Source organism: Alligator mississippiensis, chromosome 1 (genome assembly GCF_030867095.1).
Source record: "Alligator mississippiensis isolate rAllMis1 chromosome 1, rAllMis1, whole genome shotgun sequence".
In the NCBI taxonomy this organism is placed as follows: Eukaryota; Metazoa; Chordata; order Crocodylia; family Alligatoridae; genus Alligator; species Alligator mississippiensis.
Window position 1 is genome coordinate 246,365,601 of NC_081824.1, and position 12,891 is coordinate 246,378,491.

Consider the following 12,891-nt stretch of genomic DNA (forward strand, 5'->3'; position numbering starts at 1 on the left):
TCTGTTTTGTATTGTTCATCTTGTTGTTTAATTTATTTAAATGTGAAGAGTTTAGATGTAAATCAATATCATGTAAATATAATAAAATGTATCGGGGAGACATCTGAGAATTAAACTTGTCTGTGAATCCCAGATCAGGACACTTCCATCCAGCCTGGACTGGAAGGATGTCTTAATCCTTGAAGTAAAAAGTGGCAGTTTATATGAAAATTCCAGGTTAAAGGCACTATGGTAATGTGTGTACTGTTTATAAATCTGATGAAATATATATTTGTTTTGTTTTTTTATTTTCCAGAAAATCCCTTTGGCATTTACACGTAATATATAATGCTAATTTACCAGGTTGTGTGTGTAAAATCTCATTAACCAATTGTTTTAAAGGAAATATAAATGCGCAAAGTCAGGTCTCTTTTGGATCTGGAACCCATGTGGCCAGAGGATGGTTGGAAGCCAAGTTAAATTTTGCCCAGTTTGGGCAGCTGCAGCAGACTGGAAGGTAAGACTGCCTTTTGTAATTAGAATTATTGAAGGATTTATTGATTATAAATTGGCAAGTATCTGGGAAAGAACTCCCATAGTGGTACATAACTCATCTGGAACACACCGGTTCTATGGCAAATGTTATACAGAATCTGGAATATGGACCCATAGTACACACTGTGGTTTGGAAAGAATCTTGTTCATGGGGGTCAAGCAAAATAAAATTAAGTTATATTTGTCAAGGCAATGTAACCTTGAGGGGTGAGGATAGAAGTTTTATTACTGTTACAGCTTGGAATAATTTTGTTGGTTCTCCTCTCAGGTTAGACCTCCAACACACACACCTTCTGAGTTACACTTGACTCCAAAGGGAACTGAAAGTAGTAAACCCCACTTTCATAATGTTTCACCATGATGTTCAGCAATATTAGTTCATGCTTTCAATTGGGTCCCACAAATAAATGTAACATTGCATATTGTAATGGGGCTTTGGGAGTCCAGACTGATTTCCCAGCTGGAGAACTCCCCCATCCAATTATCTACTCCAGGTGGAAAAATCGCTTCCACAACATTAGCTTTTATACAGCAGTCATGTGTATTTAATGTTTTCTTAGTAAATAATTCCAGTCCTCCAATTTGGTCCTCTCTTGCCCATTTAAATTAGTATGTATGAACTCCACAGGGAATTCAGTTTTCATGGTTATGCCTGGGAAATGTGTCACAAATTGTAGAAAAGGGTGCTTAGTTGGTATGGACAGCATGGCACAATTTATCATTACAAGTAATTAATCCCATTTTAAATGCCTCTCAACTAAGTAAAACCCCTATCGTGGGGCCTTGTGTTGTTAAGTTAGATCACAATAAACAAGTTTTATTGGGAGTACAGTGAGCTATTAAGAAAATTCCATAGATTTAAAGGGACTTAATTTGGCCACGATTGTTCCAAAATGTGCCCCCTATGTGCAAACTAGTTATCAAGGTTGAAAACAGTGGCTGCAACTTTGGTATGCTAATAATGGCCAAGTCCACATATGAGCAAGGCTAGAAGCAGCTGTTTTAGACGGTGCCAATACTGAAGATTTGGCCAACAAATTAAGCTATGCTACTGCAGAGATGCAAAAGATTGGAAAACCCTTAGTTGGCTCCTCGTCCTGTTGGGCTGGGAAACCAAATGGTGGGACACATTTTACCCATATTTCAGCAAGTTGCAGAAGAAAATGAGCAAGTGATCATTGCCACCGTTGACACACTGGTTCAGCATTTTTCCCTAGCCCTCACTTGCATTCAGGCACAGGCTGTAAGCCAAAGCATAGTTACTCAAATACTTTGGTCAGGTCTTCAAGGCCATCTCCACATTGAATTAAAAACGGTCATGTGAAACCATGCTTAGGCTGCAGAACAAAATCTCTCTGTATGGTGGCAGCTGGTATCGTTTGCATATAGGGATGCAAAACAACAAATTGTTACTCATGTAGTCACTTTTGGTGCTGATTCCCAAATTACAATATACCCATTAGTATCAGTGGGTCTAGGAATCAGTGAGGGAGTTATGTACCCAAGGAACCATCACCAGTGGGCATTTAAAAGGGTGGGTATATGGGAAACAACATGGAAAGGTGTTTGACTCATTAAAATGTGGGGTTTGTGTGTGAAGATCATAAGTTGCAAATACAGGATGAATGCTTGTTTGAACAACATGAAATTCATCAATGTGCTTTTGATATGGTCAGTGAAAATTATTCTGCAGTAGGTTATGCTGGAAAAGGGTATGTAAGAATGCCTTGTCCCTATGTAATGCTTGAACAAAATTGATTTTATTTAATGGCATTCTCTGTTAACCAATGTTTTTGTAATGTATCATCTATCAAAGGTTGTGATTTTGAATACTTTGTGCCTCGTTGGACAAAGAGCATTCTGAGTAATCCCTGGGTTTATAAAAATATCACTCCAATTTAATTGAGTCTGAAACTGTCAATGTCAAAACAAGTATCTCATCCAGAAGTACACGCAATGGTAAATTCCATTAAGCAATATAATCACAAAACTATGGTTCAAATTAAACATGATAATAAAGATGTTTTGCAAGTATTAGAAAGAGTCCAAAAGGTGGTGAAATATTCTCGGTGGGAAGTTTTCCTGGGATGGAGCCCTACCGCCCCAGGAGTTTTAAATCTAATGCTTCACTCCATTGTGGTAATAATTGGCATCCAAATTGCTATCATCATCTTTGTTCTTGTTTTAACTGGCTGGACATATTGCCAAGCTTATCAGTTTCACAGAGGTTTTGTTAATCTCTACTAGATCCCCACTACAAGCCTTTATATTTGTAGCAAACTTACCTTTCGAGCTCTGGATGAGTCCTGGGCTCAAGATTCTGAAATTTTGATTGGTGGAGCCTGTGGTAGGCCAGTAGGGGGTGCTCCTGCGTTGAGCCGCCCACTTCACTGCGCCCGCCCACCTTCCAGGCTCCGAGTGCCCTCCCTGGGGTGCCTCACGTCTGGTTGGCCCCTTCCCTGGAGCACACCCGCTAGCCTGGGGTCCCCGCTGCCACCACTCAAGGCTCTGGACTCAATTCTGGCTCTGCGCACCTTGGAAAACACAGGCCTGATCGTCCAATGGGTACATGACCCAATACAGTCACTTGGGGCACTTCCCCAAGTCAGAGGCTTAATAGGAAAGTCTCCCTTAGTCCACAGACCTAAGGGGCCTCCTCGGCATAATTTAGACCCACCCCTCAATAAGTCTCCCACGCCGGTCACAAAGGAGAACTTTACTGATTACAGGGGGTAGGGTGGAAACAGGGTAAAAGGTAGAGCAATATCATAGAAATATCAGAGGAATATCAGAGGAATCCCATAGAGCAAACCAGCAAGGCTGAGGCAGCCCTTTTGAGCACGCATCTGAGTTACTGTAAGCTAAATATCTAGTCGGATCTCGAGTAGCTTACTCACGCGCATCATCCAGAGGTGGTTGGAGTTTTCCTCTGGAGGCAGGTCACTCTTTGAGCATGCGGTTATGAGAACAGAGCCAGTTTCAGATGGTGAAGCTCTTCTCCCAGTTTCAGATTCCCCTGGATGACCGCATGGCTAATGGCTAAAGGCTGCCTTTTTCCTGGACCGGGCCTTTAAATAACCTTTCTGACCTCAGCAGCCCAGTCCAATCGAAGCTACCAGTGCTGCCCACTAGCCAACCAATTTAAAAAGCATCACTGGCTACCTGGGCCGGTGAGCAGGGCTTTTCCCTCCTCCTCCCCAGGTGAGCAGAGAATCCACATCCGAGGCACCAGGCTTTTGTGATCCCCCTCCCTGAGGAATTCAACACCAGCCTCTCACGCTGGCAGAGACAGATTTCTGGAGAGGGACACAGACGGTGGCATTTCTGCCACAGAGCCCATCCACCAATCAGAAACAAGCCAGGGTAAGCAAGGACATGCCCTTTCCCCGAAGGGAGGGGGGCAAGAAGCAGTCTGGATTTGGCTCGAGACTGTGCCCTGCCAGGTCCAGAGAATTTTGGAGGTGGAGCCACTGAGGTGTATAAAAGGAGCAGCATGCTCGGAATGCAGGGAGACATGATGGGGGAGCTGAAGAAGGAAGATTGGAATGAGAAAAGCTGGGGATGAGCTACCCCAGCGAGGAATAGCCCTGAGCTCCTGAAGATCCCTGAGGGGGTGTGAGACCCTTGGGCTCATCATGCTGCAGGAACTCACTGCACAGAGTGGCCCTGGGAGGGTGTGAGACCCTCAAGCTCATCATGGTGCATAATCCAATGCACAGAGTCCAGGCCCTAGAAGCGCAGCAAGGCAGCTTGAACTTGCAGACCCCGGCAAGTGGCTGGCAACCACTGTGCACAGAACCTGGGCAAGATCCAGGAACAGTGAGCAGCAAAAGGCTGCTCGGGTTAGCCACCTGGTGTGCGACTGGAAGGCCAGAGCCCTGCATATGGCCCTGGCAAGCTGAAAGAGCCCCAATGCCGAGCAGGGAGCAGAGAATGGGCCTGGGGGCACCAGGCCACAAAGGGAGTCCAGAGGCAGTGTGGGAGAAAAGACCCCAGCAGGGAGCATCACGCTGGGATGAGCCAGGCCATCAGAAGGCCCATGAGTTATTGGAGCACTGGGGCTCTGAAAAGGAGGGACGGTATTAGGATTGGCCTCACTAGAGCTGGGTGGAAAACCCCTCCCAGTGGGTGGGTCCTGAGACCCTGTTGGGAGTGGGTGAGGGGACCCCTGTTCTCCAGGCTTGGGGGACAAATTCATAATTAGACTTCTATGTGGTTGAGATTCTGAGTTTATGTTGCACTTTATATTTTATAAATAATTTTGTTCATATTATTTTAGTGTTGTTAACCGTAATGTTGATGGGTTTGAGAGCTTGAAGAAATCTTTGGGTCAGTTGTGTATATATTTTTAAGTACTGTTTTTTACCCGCTGGGGTGAGTATTATTGGAATCATTGGGTCAGGTAACTCATTTCTTGATTTCATAGATTTCATAGACATCAGGGCTGGAAGGGACCTCAGAAGATCATCAAGTCCAGTCCCCTGCCCCAGGGGCAGGAAGTCAGCTGGGGTCACAGGATCCCAGTAATACAAACGTCCAATTGACTCTCGAAGGAAGAGAGTCAATTGGGACAGGGAGGCCTGGGTGAGGGAGGTGGCACCACCACCTCGAAGAGGTGGTGACAGGTGCTGTCACCAGCTCTGGCGGCAGTCTGTTCCAGATCTTGGGGGCTCAGACTGTAAAGAAGTTCTTCCTTATGTCCAGCCTGAAACCATCTTGGAGAAGTTTGTGACCATTTGACCTTATCATCCCATGGGGCGCAGTGGTGAACAGACGTTCCCCCAGATCCTGATGTACACCCCTTATATACTTATAGGCAGCCACCAGGTCCCCCCTAGCATGCACTTTTCCAGGCTGAAGAGTCCCATAGCTCTCAGCCTCTCATCATAAGGTCTGTTTTCTTGCCCTCTGATCATGCGTGTGGCTCTCCTCTGGACTCTCTCTAGCTCCTCCACATCCTTTTTAAATTGTGGAGTCCAGAATTGGATACAGCACTCCAGCTGTGGCCTCACCAAGGCCGAGTACAGCTGGAGTATGACATCCTGGGATTTGCTGGAGAAGCATCTACGGATGCAAGCCAGAGTTTTGCTCGCTTTGCTAGCTGCAACATCACATTAGTGGCTCATATTCATCTTGTGCTCAATTATGACCCCCAAGTCCCTTTTGGCCATGGTGCCAGCAAGTGTAGCACTGCCAAGCCTATAAGCATGCTGCGGGTTTTTCTTCCCAAGGTGGAGTACCTTGCATTTTTCAGAGTTGAAGGCCATCAGGTTTATGTCCGCCCATTTTCCGAGCCTATCAAAGTCGGCCTGGATCACCATCCTGTCCTCAGGTGAAGGCTCTTTACCCCAAAGTTTGGTGTCGTCGGCGAACTTGGCCTGTCCACTCCTGAAACCAACATCCACATCATTAATGAAGATGTTGAAAAGGATAGGCCCAAGGACAGAGCCTTGAGGGACCCCACTGGTCACAGGACACCACAATGATTGACTTCCGTCAACTACCACCCTCTGGGTCCTACCACAGAGCCAATTCCCTAGTCAAAGGATCATGGTGTGACCGAGGCTGCAGTTATCCAGTTTTACTAAGAGGTGATCATAGGATACCAGATCAAAGGCTTTTTTTAAAGTCAAGATCTATGACATCAATCTATTCTTCTTTGTCCAGGTGATAGGTGACCTGGTCATAGAAGGAAATGAGATTGGTCAAGTCTGTTTAGAATGGCCTCTTTGATAATCTTTTCTAAGACCTTCCCTGGGATGGAGATCAGGCTGATGGGCCTATAGTTTGCTGGATCCACTTTCCTCCCTTTCTTGAAGATAGGCATGACATTGGCCTTCTTCCAATCATCGGGCACTTCACCAGAGCACCAGGAGTTCTCGAAGATCCATGCCAGGGGCTGGGCTATGATGTTAGCCAGCTCCTTGAGTACCCTGGGGTGTAAACTATCAGGGCTGGCTGACTTGAAGGTATCCAGCCTCTCAAGGTGTTCCTTCACAAGGTCAGCATTGATGGAGGGTAAGGAATCTCCCTCACCCGGGCCTCCCTGTCCCGTAATGGACTGGGGCGTCCCATGGGACTGATGAAAGACCGACGCAATGTACCCATTTAGTAAGTTGGCTTTTTCCTGAGCGTTGGTTGTCAGTTGTCCCATCTGGTTTAGCAGGGGTCCAATGTTGCCCTTGCTTTTCCTCTGGCTCACCACATATCTAAAAAAGGACCTTTTGTTGTCCTCAATATATGTAGCTAGTTCGAGTTCCGTCGCAGCCTTGGCTGTCCTATTTCGCTCCCTACAGGTCCGGACCAGTGCAGAGCATTCCTCCTTGGAGGTAGATCCAGTCCTTCATCCTTTGTAGGTCTGTCTTTTGAGATGCAGGAGGTCCGCTAGTTCCCTGGAGAGCCAAGGGGGCTGCTGTGCCCTTTTGCTGCCTTTCCTCTGAGATGGGATAGACTTTGCTTGCACTTCCAGGATTGTTACCTTGAGGAACAACCACTTGTCCTGAACTCCCCTCCCCTTTGGGTTGTGGCCCTTTAGGGTCTCCCTGATGGGCCTCCTGAGCTTGTCAAAGTCAGCTTTCCTGAAGTTGAGGACTTCTGCATTGCTGATTGACCTGCCAACTTTACGGCAGATGGTGAAGGTGATCAGCTCGTGGTTGATCATTAGGTCTCGTTGGTCATTAGGTCACCGATTAGGTTGCCCCCCGTTGCCAGAGCTAGTTCAAGCAACGCTTTACCTCTCATTGGCCCATTGACTTCTTGAGTCAGATAGAGGTCATCCACACATGAGAGAAAGCTTTGCAACTGTTCAGATTTGGACGAGCACTCTTCCTATGAGATGTCTGGGTAGTTGAAGTCTCCCATGACAACCATGCATCGGGAGCATGCGGCCTCAGCTAATTCCCTGGCGAACTCCTGGTTAAGCTCTTGATCCTGGGTCGGAGGTCTGTAGTAGACTCCCAGCATTGTGTCCCCTGTGCCAGGTTCCCCACAGATTTTAACTCGGAGGGTTTCTAGTCATCCACCATGGGTGCCAATGTCGGCTTGCAGGGATGCATAGCTTTCCTTGACATAGAGAGGTACATCCCCGGCCCTTTTGTCCGCTTGATCTCTCCTGTACAGGGTGTAGCCATCTATACCTGTGGTCCAGTCATGAGTGGAGTCCCACCAGGTCTCCGTTATCCCTATGACATCATAGTTAGTTGTGTTAAGCAGGAGGACAAGTTCCTCCTGCTTATTCCCCAAGCTCTTGGCATTTGTGTACAGGCAGGCAAGTGTCCCCTTGGGGGCTCTTGCCTTGCCTGCAGTTTACTCCAGGGCTGGGGTGGGGTGAGTTTCCTTAAGTGCCTTGGCCTGCTGGCTTTGCAAGGGTTGCTCAGTGGGCCAGCAGTGGCAGTAGTCCCCCTATTCCCCAGCGGGCTTAGCTTAAAGCCCGGTGGAGCAGGTCAGCCAGTCTGGCTGAGAAGAGCCTCCTTCCCAGTGTAGAGTGGTGGAGACCGTCCCTTCCCAGCAGCTCACTGCTTCTCTCACCAAAGAGCGGACTGTGGTCATGGAAGCCAAAGCGTTCCCTATGACACCAGTGCTGCAGTCTGGAGCATAGGGTAGTGGTCAGTGGGCTGGAGGAGCTTAGGGACCTTCTCCACAATGTCTCAGATACATGGTCTGGGGAAGCAGCAAACTTCCTAGGCTAAGGGGTCGGGGCGGCACATTGCCCCTTCAGTCCCCCTCAGAATGGAGTCTCCCACGACAAACACTTTGTGTTTTGTTTTGGGGAGAGCGGAGGCAGTAGCTACAGTAGAGCCTGTTTTGCCTGTGGGAGCTGGCAACTTAGCAGGCTCTGCTGGGGCTGCAAGAGGTTCATACCTGCTGCAAAGCTCCAGCGGGGCAGGGATCTTGTTGCGGTGGGCCTTGGGACCCTTGACCACCTTGGTTCAATCCCTTGACTGGACAGAATGGGAGGTCCCTGAGTCCTCCCTTGTCCTGGAGGGAGACCGTGGTCTACCCTCTGTATCCCAGGAGAGAAGGGCCTGGCAGTAGGAATTTATCTCCTGCTCACAGTCCCTGATTGCATGCAGTCTCTGGACTGTGGCCTGGAGTTCCTCTAGCTGGCATGCCAGAGACCCCAAAAGAAAGCAGACCTCACAAGGGGAGGTGCCTATGCCCCTGGGCCCCAGAGCCTGAAAAAATGACAGGCAGCGTCTGCGTGGAGCTCAGAACCAAGGGCTCCACCTGGCTGGAGGTCTCTGAGTTGCTGGGGAGGCAGGCCGCAGACCCTGAGGGGACCCTCAGGGTGTGGCATGTGCCCATCCGTGGCATGGTGCGGGTAGGCTGGCTACGGCTGGGACTGCCTACCCAAGGGGGCTGAACAAAGTAGGAGCTGGGGGGGGTGTTCCTCCTCGCCTCCACTCAGCTGGCTCCCAGCTGTCTAAGTTGGTTAAGTCCCACCCTCCACAGGGCCCTGCTTACCTTTGGGCAGGCCAGGGCTTGTCAGAGGTCCTGGGGGCTCTTCTGGGGGTCCCTGGGCTCATGGAGGTGAAGTGGGCTTACACCCACGTGTCTTGCACAGGAGCTGGGTCCCAAGTGCAGTTTTTACCATTGCCAGGCCCTTTTTAAACTGCACATGTGCAAAGTAGGGCCGGCCGGTGCCACACTGTTTTCGGGGGACTAAGGGGGCTAAGGGGGGTTCCCTCCCCCCACTGAAGGGGGGGACGGGTGAGTGCCCCCCTCTAAGCTGGCTCGCGCGCTGGCAGCCAGTCGCACAGTTCCCCTGGGGGGCTGGGTCAAGTAGGAGCCGGGGAGGTGTGTCCCCCCCCCCCCTCCACTCAGCCAGCTCCCAGCTGGCTAAGTTGACTAAGTCCCACCCTCCACGGGCTCCTGCTTACCTGTGGGCAGGCCAGGGCTCGTCGGGGGTCCTGGGGGTTCTTCTGGGGGTCCCTGGGCTCATGGGGGTGCAGTGGGCTTACACATGTTTATTGAATAAACATAGTTTGAGCAAAAGAGGAACAGTCAAAGCAAAACCTACTCCCACCTAAGAATGAAAAGATTAACTCAGAACAAAAAATTCCAGTTAAAGGTAACCATGTTTGGCAAGCAGAAGCAAGATTATTAATATGCATTAGGAGGAAGGCTTAAGTTAATGTTATGTATTAAAAAATGCAAGCTATATGGTATATGAAAAGAGGAGAGAATGTGTACTCCTTGGAACACTCTTGATGAATGCCTGAAGAGATCCTGTCACTGATCCAAGATCCAAGATCCTCTCTAGACATCAGATGTGGGAGCCAGGAGTCCCCCAGACAAGATTTCACAGCCTGATCCACCAGTGAAGTTGTGTTTGCAACATTTTGGGGTGGTGGGCATCTGCTTTGACTAGCTACAAACCTAAAATTTTTAAACTGATACTACTACTTCAATTTTAATTAGAATTGCATTTGTTAGGGTTTGATAAACTTGCTTTTAGTTTAGGACAACCTTGTCTTAGTCTCGTTGCCTGGAATAAGACCCATTATAGTGTCATAGGGATGCAACACCCCTTTTCTAAAAGAACTCTTATCCACAAATTTTAGCATCCACAGCAGGTTGTGCTTTGTGAAACTCCTCATCATTTGTTACTGGCACACAATCTAGTCAGGTACATGCTGTGTTTCCACATATTGTATAACATTGTCACAGAGCGGGTATGCTGTGCTTGAAGTGGAATAGTCCCAGGAGAGCACGCAGCCAGAGCATAGTAATATTTCAGGGCAAGAATTCTCTCACAGCAATGCTATTTTCATAGGTGTCACCTGAGAACAGAGTTTAGCTCTTACACTTCTCTGCAATCACTCGTTGATTGAAAAAGGCTAATTAACCCTGGGAAAATTCAAGTGAAAATCTGATTGTGCCTTAAGGGCACACCCATGACAAAAGGGTGATGCATTTGTGTCCCATGGTGGAGTGTCCCTCAAGAGCTTGCGTCCTGCCCTTGAGGAAGAGATTAATATGTGACATCCCTTGGTGGGCTACAAAGCACCCCCTCCACATACCCAGTCAGCTGCATTGATGGCATGCCGGGTGATGACTTTGTCATCAACTTCCCACTGTCTGCTCAATAGGAAGCATCTCCATTGTAGCCTTTGTGCATGCCAGAGTGTCTAGAGCCATGCAAGAGAAACTTTACTGCTTCCATTGCCACTGCACAGATTTGTAGGCATGATCTTGTCTGGTTTTATATTCTGCTACAGGTTCTATTTAGGGCTGCTCCAGTACTGGTCCATGGCCTTCTTGGGTGTTCGGAACAAATGCTCTTGTAAAAAAGACTCAGGTATTTAGTGCTGAACCAGAGTGTTTGAGTCATGCAGAACAGTTGTAGAAGTACTGTGAATTCACAAATGTTACAGGTTTTGAATCAGGGTGAATCTGTCCACAGCCCTGGTAGTTCCTAAATATTTGTCTTTGTTACAGGCAGCCAAGCTCTTGAAATCCACCATGGGCTATGGCCAGCACAAAAGGTGGTTGTAACGTCTTGCCAAAGCCCATTGCTTATTGCTTCTGGTAGAGTCCTAGGTTTGCATGATTACTTGGCTGCATTGCCTGTTTATACCAGGAGGTTGCAAAGAGATTTGGTGGTGAAATGTGCCAATAAGAATACTTTTGTATTTCCCAACATTTCTGCATCTAAAATCATATTCTTAATGTTACATTAACAGACATTTGCATACATAAGGCAAGAAGAGAAAGAAATTAGTTTATAAAAGGAAGGCAGCAGAACTACATTTAACTACATTTAACACCAAAGACTCAAGTCTAGTGGCTGCTCTGTGGATAGGATAAGGACTTGCATCCATTGCATTGACTCAAATGGATTTACAACAGTGACAAAATTAACCAATCATTTTTTAACTTGCGATTTGATCTGGAACCAATGAGAGAGAGGCAGCAGTTCATGGAACACACAGTTCTTTGCATTTGTTTTCTTATACTGGCTGTTTCTCTATCTTCCTATCATACACAGACTTGCAATGGATCACTAACCATTCGCTGACTGTACCCAGTCTGCTTTTGCAGACTTAGGAGAAGCAAGATAATATAGGTCTTGTACACCAAATTTTACCCAGACCACCCAGGTGCACAAGCAGCAACTCAGTCATGCATGTAGTATTGGACATGATCCATGACTGGACCTGGCAGAGAAAAATAGCTGGTGCCTGGTTGGCTTGAATAAACCAGCAAAAAGAACACAAATCAGTTAGTTCTTTCAATGTGTATACTTCATGCCAAGAATCTGCTTTAATTTCACTGAAAAGAATGCCTGAAATAATGAGGAGTTAAAGTCAACTGTCACTTAAAACCACTGGACCAAATCTTGAAGCTCTTCCTTTTTATTCCATCAGATTTTCATTGGTATCAGTTAACATTTTCCTAAATGTAGCTAACTGTAATAATGAGACTTTGGTTATGCTGGGCCAAGGGAAATTTTGTCTGATTCAAACTAAGCAATCCTGACCCTGGATTTGGGTCAGAGATCTCTTGGGAATTTCACGTGCTGTAAACATGAGCCAAATGTCCTGGTTGTATATTTAGCAAACATTAGATGGCAGAAATCAAATAAGTATAGATTCCCCTCGCTTTATGCGGGTTCTGTATGTGTGAATTCGCTCTTATGAGCTGACCCTTTTTATACCAAATATTTGTTATAATTGAGGTTAATTCACTGTTATGTGATTGGTGTGGTGGAAGCCTGCAGCCAGCTGTTTTGTGCAATGCATTGTGGGAGTGATGTACACCAAAATATATTCTCCTGTGTAAATCTGTGCTTCTTGCTCGTTGTCGGATGTGTTTCTGTAGTTGCCATCCCCATTATGGTAACATTCACCACTGCCCTGTGCTTGTGAGTACTTTCTGCTATTGGTGAGTTCTCTTGGAAAAGTGGTAGAAATGGGTCTGTGGTTCAGTACAGTCAAGGTTTTGGAATGTATCCCTATTTGTTACATTGTAAAATGGGTTCCCTTTATGCAAATTTGAATTATTCGCCGTTTTCCAGGAACTCACATACAGCATAAAGCAAGGGAAACCTGTAGAAAGATTTTGTTTGATTTCTTTGGCCTGGCTAAGCCAATGCATGGGAATCACAGAAAAAAAAAAGGGCTTGGGGGGTGGGGGGAGGAGGGGGAGTTGGCCATAAGGGCTATGGACAGAAGTTGCACATAAACCAGTTTAAGTCATCAGAAACTGGTTGAAACCTGTAACAGAACAAAAGTTCAGTGAACATAAACCAGTTTCAAAATGGCTGGTTGAATGTAGTATCACACTTAACTGATTTGGGTCAAACTGGTTTATGAAACTTCTATCCCAGACCCCTTCCTGGCTTAAGCTAAATCA

At 47.0% G+C, this 12,891-nt stretch overlaps 1 protein-coding gene across 1 annotated transcript in view; it reads left to right on the plus strand.

Annotated features, from left to right (window-relative positions):
* The first annotated feature begins 227 nt into the window (after positions 1 to 227).
* The window catches only part of LOC102562887 (lymphotactin), a 39,059-nt gene continuing 26,395 nt past the window's right edge, over positions 228 to 12,891 (plus strand). The window contains exon 1 of the mRNA XM_059720455.1: positions 228 to 496. The gene's annotated coding sequence lies outside the window, so the exon portion shown is untranslated. The remainder of the gene's footprint in view (positions 497 to 12,891) is intronic.